The sequence below is a fragment of the Podarcis pityusensis genome (assembly GCF_964106645.2).
Source record: "Podarcis pityusensis genome assembly, chromosome: 3".
NCBI lineage: Eukaryota > Metazoa > Chordata > Lepidosauria > Squamata > Lacertidae > Podarcis > Podarcis pityusensis.
Window position 1 is genome coordinate 72,867,635 of NC_138026.1, and position 8,772 is coordinate 72,876,406.

General features: G+C 41.7%; 1 protein-coding gene across 1 annotated transcript in view; it reads right to left on the minus strand.

Annotated features, from left to right (window-relative positions):
* UNC93A (unc-93 homolog A) overlaps nt 1-1,361 on the minus strand; it is a 30,317-nt gene extending 28,956 nt beyond the window's left edge. The window contains exon 1 of the mRNA XM_081000704.1: nt 1,206-1,361. The gene's annotated coding sequence lies outside the window, so the exon portion shown is untranslated. The remainder of the gene's footprint in view (nt 1-1,205) is intronic.
* Nucleotides 1,362-8,772: the final 7,411 nt, after the last annotated feature.

The following is an 8,772-nucleotide window of genomic DNA, read 5'->3' on the forward strand; positions in this document are numbered from 1 at the left end:
TGCTGTGCCAATTTCCCTTGCCTTGGAAAAAAGGAAGAAGGGTGCTATGTTTTTCCTGCCCCAGGAGAAAATGGAAATGTTTGCAAGGTGGAGATTTGGGCACAGTTAGGTTTGATCTGTGTCTGCTTTTTGGAGTCAGGTTTCCCCCCCAACCTATATCCTTTGAAAAGCACCGTTAAAAGAGGTGTCTAAAAAATAAGTGCAGCCAAACCCTTCAAGGAATCTTACAAGCTAACGAGTTTTCTCTCTGACATGTTTGTGTATCTGGCTTTCATCTACAATGCTTTATTTCATGCTTTAGGTTGTAAATTGCTTTGAAGATTTTAAATATATATATGTATAAAGCTGTATATAAGTGATTTAAATAAATAAAATCAATTATCTTGATAAGTCCATCGTGGCAGAAAGCAAAACCAACCGGAATGGCTCTTGAGATAAGCTAAAATGGACTGTGGAGGCGGGGGAATGGATCCAGAAAAACCAGCCATCTGGAAATTCCCTCTCATCTTCCTCCAAATGTAAGATGAGTCCTGTTGGATCGGGGCAAAGTCTCATCTACTCCAGCACCCTCTTCTCAGAAGGGCTAGTCAGATACTTGTAGGAAGTCCACAAGCAGGACCTGAGGGCAACAGGACTCTCCCCTCCTGAGTTTCCAGCACCTGGTCCTCAGAGGCACCCTGACTCAGACAGTGCAAGTAAAGTGCAACCAACACAATTAGTAGCCATTGATAGCCTTATCCCCCATGAATTTGTCTTTTCAAGCCATCCAGTTTAGCCATACAGCATATGAAATCCAACCCTCACTCCCTTTATTCTGTCCCATGTCCCATTTGAGCATTCTGTTCTGCAGTAGCAGCAGCCTTCCTAAAGCTCTCTAGCAAGTGCCCATTCCAGCTGGCAATGGCTCTCCAGGGTTTAAAGCAGGAATCTTATCTAGCTCCACTTCCTGATCCTTCTAGCTTGGGATGCACAAGATATTGAACCCAGGATCTTCTGCTTGCCACCATGTGATCTGTCACCAACCAATGGGTCTCTTTAGTGAGGGGGAGACATAGTTTTGTGGCAGACCCCATGTAAGTGGAGCCTGATTTCCATCTAGGGCAGAGCCTGAAGGACCTGCAATATCTTGCACACACTAAACAGCAGGAAGAACCCTCGGGTTTTCTTTCCTTCTCCCCCATTCCAGTGAATTCAGTATGAGTTACCTTTGAAAAGCCTTCTCGCTAACTGCAGTCACAGTCGTGATGGTGGGCCTCCCAGGATGGTGGCTCAAGAACCTGCCTTTCTCAAGATTTGGCAGCACCTGTTCTTCCGAGGCTCAGCACTGCCATCTCCTAGGTCACCCCAAAGCAAAAGGCCACTTCAGGAACATCCACCAGTCTCTTGCAAACTGCATTGCATAACTTCATTTTGCATTTTTCCTTAGCTGGAAACACATTGTGAGACTCTCAGTTCCTGGTGCACACCCACAAGGAGAAGAGCAAGAACACTGAGTGCGTCACATCCTTCTTTCATGACCTATATATGTCATGGGCAGTTCCCCCACGTCTGCAGGATCAAAGAAGGACCGTGGAACAAAATGGCTTGGTTCTGGGAGAAAGGTAATGCATCCAATACACCTTACCTTTTCTTCCTTTTCCACCTAGTAGCTTGCTAAGGGTTTGCCAACACAAGGGTGAAGATGCCATGATATGCAGGCTGCCTCACAAAAACCAGGAGAAGTTTAGTGGGCTCTGTAACCCACACATCATTGCTATAGGAGTGCATAACCTTGGCCCATGGCTCTGTTAACAGAAGACGAGAGCATCAGCCAACCCTTGAAACAGTGGTTTTATTATTATTTTTTACAGTAGTGATGCGCTCCCCTCCCAATTAACATAATGTTATAGGCCACCCCAATCTCTGCTGAGTGGTGCGAGATTCCAGTGGTCTTGGCACTCAACCAGGGTTTATGTTTCCTTTGGAAAAATGAGGCACGGCAGAGACTGAAGTGTGTTTATGAAATATGGTTTATTTACACATGAGCCTACTGTGGAGAGAGTTCAGAGCATTCACATCTCAAGAAGGCCTTGCTTCCTTTAGGAGTGTGGCCCTGGATTCCAGGGTCTCTGTGTCTCTTCCCCAGCTTATCTTAGCTAGCCTAGATGGAGTTCTGTCCATTTCCTGCTTCTTCTTCCCGGAACTTCTTCCAAACGCAAGTCCCCCTTTTGTTTACATCATCACCTACTGTCACTCTGGCAACCCCTGTTTACCAAGCCTGATGCAAAATAGCACTTTCCCCTGTTGTTTACCACAGGCAAACTGTAATCCTACACCAAAGCTACTGGCCTTTTGTGTTGCTAGTTAAGACCAGGGCCCAGGGAGGCTTCACCCATTTAGCTGTCTCACACTGAATCCCTCAGTGGCCCAATCTGCTTTCCTTTTGTTAGGCAAATCACTCAACCACTACTGGTGATTACCTCATGAGGAAGCTGGTCAAAGTTGTTAGCATAAGCTTAATCGGTGCTTTTTTCTAAAAAAATGTTTAGGGCTACTCTCATTTTGACTCAAGAAAATCACCATTTTATAGTTCAAATCAGAATAAATAAATAGAGTAATTGGACAAAAGTACAAAGATTCACAAAATGTTTAGGGGTATGCGTCCCCTCAGAAAAAAAGCACTGAGCTTAATCAATGGGTTTCAGTATTTGGCACAGTTTTAACCAAACTTTGATTCATTCTAACTTTTACTAAAAATTATTAATTTAACTAATGCCCATGCACCCACGACTCTGGGACCCAGACATGTAACAATATGTCCTCTGACCAGCTGAAACAGAATGATAACCACACTTTCCAAGCGACAAGATTCCTGTAGCTTTCTTGTTCTATCAAAAACATACTGTTACATTTTTTTCTGGTCAGGGTCCCATGCAAAGCTGAACTAAATATATTCCTCATTTTAAAATAAGTCAATTGCAAAATCTTAGTTTTGGGTTCTAACAGTTCTGTTTCCAATTTTGATTTTTCCACCTGGAAACCAATTTTCTTATCCAAATTGTATGCCTCCATTATCTGATAATAATGAAGCCAGTCTCGCACTTTGTCTTTTAATTTCTCAAAACTCTGCAATTTCAGTTTGTCTCCTTCCTGTTCCAAAATTTCCCAATATTTCGGCCATTTGGCCTCCATATTGAGCCTTTTCTGAGCCTTTGCTTCCATCGGTGACAACCACCTTGGGGTTTTGTTTTCAAGTAAGTCCTTATATCTTATCCAGACATTCAACAATGCTTTCCTGACAATATGGTTTTTAAATGCTTTATGTGCTTTAACCTTGTCATACCACAAATATGCATGCCACCCAAAAACATTATTAAAACCTTCTAAGTCCAAAATGTCTGTGTTCTCAAGAAGCAGCCATTCTTTCAACCAGCAGAATGCTGCTGATTCATAATAAAGTTTGAGGTCTGGCAGGGCAAATCCACCTCCATCCTTTGCATCGGTTAATATTTTAAATTTTATTCTGGGCTTCTTGCCCTGCCAGACAAATCTAGAAATGTCTCTCTGCCACTTCTTGAAACAGTCCACCTTGTCCAAGATTTGCAATGATTGAAACAGAAATAACATTCTTGGCAATACATTCATCTTTATAACAGCAATTCGTCCTAACAAGGAAAGCTTCAGATTTGACCATATCTCTAAATCCTTTTTCACTTCTGACCAACATTTCTCATAATTGTCTTTAAATAGGTTTAAATTCTTAGCAGTCATGTTAACCCCCAAGTATTTTACTTTCTTAACCAATGTTAAACCTATCTCCTTCTGAAACCTCTCTTTCTGTATAACTTGCTGTTGAAATGGAATACTCAGGATGAAATGGTGAAATCTGCTATGATTAAATGGGCACAAGATCTTGGACATAATATTATGTTTGCTGACTGGGAACAGTTGTGGACCACAGGTATGAAATTTACGGCATGTAATGCCTTAAGAGAGAATATTATGAAAATGATATACAGGTGGTACATGACACCAGTCAAGCTTGCAAAAATCTACCATTTGCCCGATAATAAATGTTGGAAATGTAAAGAAACTGAAGGTACATTCTTTCACCTTTGGTGGACGTGCCCAAGGATCAAGGCTTTCTGGGAGATGATATATAACGAATTGAAAAAGGTATTTAAATATACCTTCTTGAAGAAATCAGAGGCCTTTCTCCTGGGCATAGTCGGCCAATTGGTGCCAAAGAAGGACAGAACTTTTTTTATGTATGCTACTACAGCAGCAAGAATTCTCATTGCAAAGTATTGGAAGACACAAGACCTACCCACCTTGGAAGAATGGCAGATGAAGGTGATGGACTATATGGAATTGGCGGAAAGAATCTGAGACCAGGGAGAAGAGTCGATGGAAGAAGATTGGAAAAAGTTTAAAGACTATTTACAGAAATATTGCAAAATTAATGAATGTTAGAACGATGTCGGATAGAAACTAAGTGGTCTTTAGCCGAAATGTTATAAGGGAATATGAAAAAAAAAATGGTTTATTAATAGGTAAAAATCTAAAATTACAAATACTTTATGATTAACGATTAGGATACATAAAGAGGGGAGGGATTTGTTGAACGAATAACTGAATTGGAATACAAAAAAGGGAGGTGTGAGGAGGTCCTGGAAATAAGCAAATGAAGGCTAAGTAACGGAAGGAAGGAATTGTTTTTAACTGTTTTTATTTTGTATTTTTCTTTTTTCTTTTTTCCTTTTTTTTTGTCTTGTAATATTCTGAAAATCTTAATAAATATCTTATAAAAAAAATAAAAATAAAATAAGTCAATTGCTTAAATAATCCAAAGTAGTAAAGGAAAAAAATCCCAAACAAATCCTAATAATAGAAGAGGCTCACACCCACTTGCAAGCAGCTCCTAACATTGCTATTCATGGAGCACATGTCACATCTAAGATGACGGTTGTTTTTTAAAAATTTCTCTAGAAGCCATAAAACCAGGTCAGTGTGGACTGGCATTCTTTTGAGCATTTAATTTGCTGGAAGAAGGGAGGAAGGAATGTTTGAAGGCTTCAAATATGTAAAGGTCAATTTTGGGAAAGTATTCTGGGGTAATTGAGAAAGACTGACGCTGCCTTTTACACCCGACCCCACCCACCACTGTCGCTAAATAGCTATTTCAGTAATTTTGCATGAAGGTTCCTTACACTGCATCTTAAGATTGTTATTACAAAGAGCGGTGTTTCAAATACAGCATTTTTCTTAAGTGGAGGCTGCCTGGGATAACATGAAAGATGGTAAGAGTTTAGTCTTCAAAGTTTGCAGAGACTCCCAGCTTCTTTTATCTTATACCAAAGGGTGTGGACAAGAAAAAGCAGTTGAAGGCAAAGCAGAAAACGACATTTGTCTGATTCTTCTATAAACAAACTACAGGCAAGACAGGTCAGCTAATGTCTCAGCCAGAGGCCTGGGAAACTAATTACCGATCTCTTAGATAATCAGCTCACTTATCTGGGGTAGAACATGCATTGCCTAAAACACTTTCCTTTTGAACAAAATGATTATACAATGGTCTTGTTTCTTGACAGAAACCTTTGGAATCTTAAGTTTTATGTCAAGGAACCATAACATTTTTTTTTCTGGCCAGATTTGGTGTCCCCCAACCTCAGAGGGTGACTTATTAAATTTATATATTGCTCTTCCTCTAAGGACTTTGACAAGTGTTTGCGGCCTGCCCACCTGTCAATCAACTGACATCCCAATGATGTCAAGAGACTTATTTTTCCTTTATATTGCAGCAAACATTGACCCATGAGACTAGACCTTCCAAGTGCACCTGCAGTCATGAGCTGTTTAAGGCTTTGTAGGTCAAAACCAGCACTTTGAATTGGGCTCAGAAACTACTTGGCAGTCAGTGCCGTCAGGGTCAGGGGAATATGCTCAAACCATCTTGCTCTGGTGAGCAACCTAGGTGCTGAATTCTGCATCAGTTGAAGTTTCCGAATTGTTTTCAGAGGCAGCCTCAAGCACAGCATAGTGCAATAATGTAACCTAGAGGTTACCAGAGCATTGCTAGCAGAAGTTAGGCTATTCCCTGTCCATATAGGGGTGCAGCTGGGCCACCAGCTGAAGCTGATGGAGGGCACTCCATGCCACTGAGGCCATCTGAGCCTCAGGTGACAGCAGCAGTACCCCCAGGCTGTGTACCTGCTCCTTCAGAGGGAGTGTAACCCTGTCAAATACTTTCCCCACCTAAGCATAACCTGAGTATATATGTAAATAAAATAGAAAGTATAGACTGGAATACTATTGCATGATGCCAGAGTTAAGAGACGTCCACCTTGATTTACAGCCCACCTAATGCAACAGCTCTCTGCTTGGAATGCTCTCTCAGAATTTTCAGTTCAGTTACATGTGTACTTTGGTATAGTCTGGGTAAAGCAGGCTTCCTCAAACTCGGCCCTCCAGATGTTTTGAGGCTACAATTCCCATCATCCCTGACCACTGGTCCTGCTAGCTAGGAATGATGGGAGTTGTAGGCCAAAAACATCTGGAGGGCCGAGGTTGAGGAAGCCTGGGGTAAAACATGAGGATGAATGTGTTTTACCAAAGGCTACAGGGAAAAGATGAGGGTTCGAAGGAAGCTTTAAGAGCTGAGAACAAGATGGCAAGGAGGGACTGAGGAAACACTGCATATACCCCAGTTCTCCAAGCAGTGAAGGTTCTGGGTTTCTAGCACTTCTGACTTTGGGTTTCCTTTGGAATCAAAAGACACAGTGAACTTCTGGCACTTTGTACTATTTACAACAGCCACCACATAGCTTTGTTTTTATAGGCATACACTCAGCCATCAATAATAAAAAGGTTGCAGGTGCAAGGCCTATATGGCACAGCTGCATATGCCTGCATTGCACTAGATGATCCTCAGGGTCCCTTCCAACTCTACAACTTAATGATTCTATGATCTATTCAATATTCCCAGCACTAATCAATCCCAAAGTTAACAGGTTAGCATATAATGTGGCTAATGTCAGGCAATTTTGCTAGGGTCGTGCAGGTTTGCATCTAAAGACAGTGTCTAATATTTCACAAGCACTTATCCTTACCACTGTAAGGAGAACTAAGCTAGAGAAGCAATTCAAGATTTCAAAAACTTAATCAGTCTGTGATACCACCCAGTAAAGGAAATCTAGCAAACCACAAGTTGGTTATACTTGTGATGCTTGCCCATCTGTGCAATGCCATCTTTCAGAAATGTCATCCTCATGCAAGCCTATTCAATGCATGTGATAGTCTCTCCTCGCTGGAGGCAAGTTGTCCCACTTTCTCATTCTTTTAAGTTAGTAGCTGTGTGGATAATTTACTGCCCACATTTACTTTGATCAGATGATACAGCCAAAGGTTTTAAGGGGCATTGCGCTTCCTGGACACCAATCACAGAAGGTATTGGCAGGGCTAGGAAAGACAGCCAGTTCCTCTGCAGCCTGGAAGCAACACACAGGAAACTAGCGCAGAGGTAAAGGAAGGCATACACCCCTAGGCAGGGGGGCAGGAGCCCATAAAAGGCATCTTGCTCAGTCCCCCTCCCCCCAAAAACTTGTATTTATGGTGCAGTAAAACGACAGTCTAGAAAAGTTTATTACGATTGTGTCCTGTCCCCTTTTACGAGATTTCCCTTTTCTTCTAACCTACTTTATCTGAATATTTTTTTTCAGCTTCAAAAAAGCGATACGTTAACCGATATTTCATTAGCCAACAGCAAATTAAGCACTCATTTAAAACATAATTTTCTCTTTTTTCTTTTCAGAGTCACTAGGGATCATATGCACTGAAAGTGTATTGCACACAATAGCGCAAAAAGCATGGGAAATGCCTTTGGACATCTACTTGGTGTCCCAAAGCATTTAAGCAGACAGACCAAACAGGCTCGTGAAAGGCATTAGGAAGAGCCTAAAGGGATGGATTTGCCAAGTGTTGTGTCAGGAGCTGTGTTAAAGAGCAATGTGGTTAGTCATATGCGTCAAATCAATGCTTTTTTAACAGGAGACTTGGGGGTAGGTTGAGGATATTTTGGGTTTTTGGATGTGAGGTTTTTAACTAGAGGTTAAGAGGCATTTCCTGCTCTGGATGGAACAACATGGCACCAGAGTGGCAGTGCCCAGTGGGCCTAATGAGGAGGCATGGCATTTTTTCCGTTTGGAGACACAGGATCACAAGATGCAACTAAAATTTTAATGTCTAGGAACAGCTATCTGCCAAACATTGCAAAACAAACAATGAATGGTGCTTTAAATGATACAAAAAACCAGCTGTGTCTTATTTTTAATCTTTACACAGGCAAACTACAGAACGGCCAGTAACATGTCCACCATTCTCTTGCTTGAGTCACCATATTTTTCCGTGTATAAGACACCCCCATGTATAAGATGACCCCTAATTTTTTAAACCCCAAATCAAGAAATTGAGTTGTTTAGCTTTTTTGGAGGGTGGGGGAGGTCACTTCTGTCAATTGCTCACCCGCCTGCCCGCCACTGCTGATCGCACACCTAGCCGCAGCCGCCAATCACCTGCCCAATTGCCGCAGTCACAGCCAATTGCCAGCAGGCCTTGCTGCAGCCACCAATCACCCGCCCAATTGCCGCTGCCAATCTCTTGCTTGCTGCTGCCATTAATCACATGTGCCCCCTCTGCATTCACTATCTGTGTATAAGACGACACCCAATTTTTGCCTTTTTTTTTTAGCAAAAAGCACCGTCTTATACACGGAAAAATACAGTATCTTTCAGATTG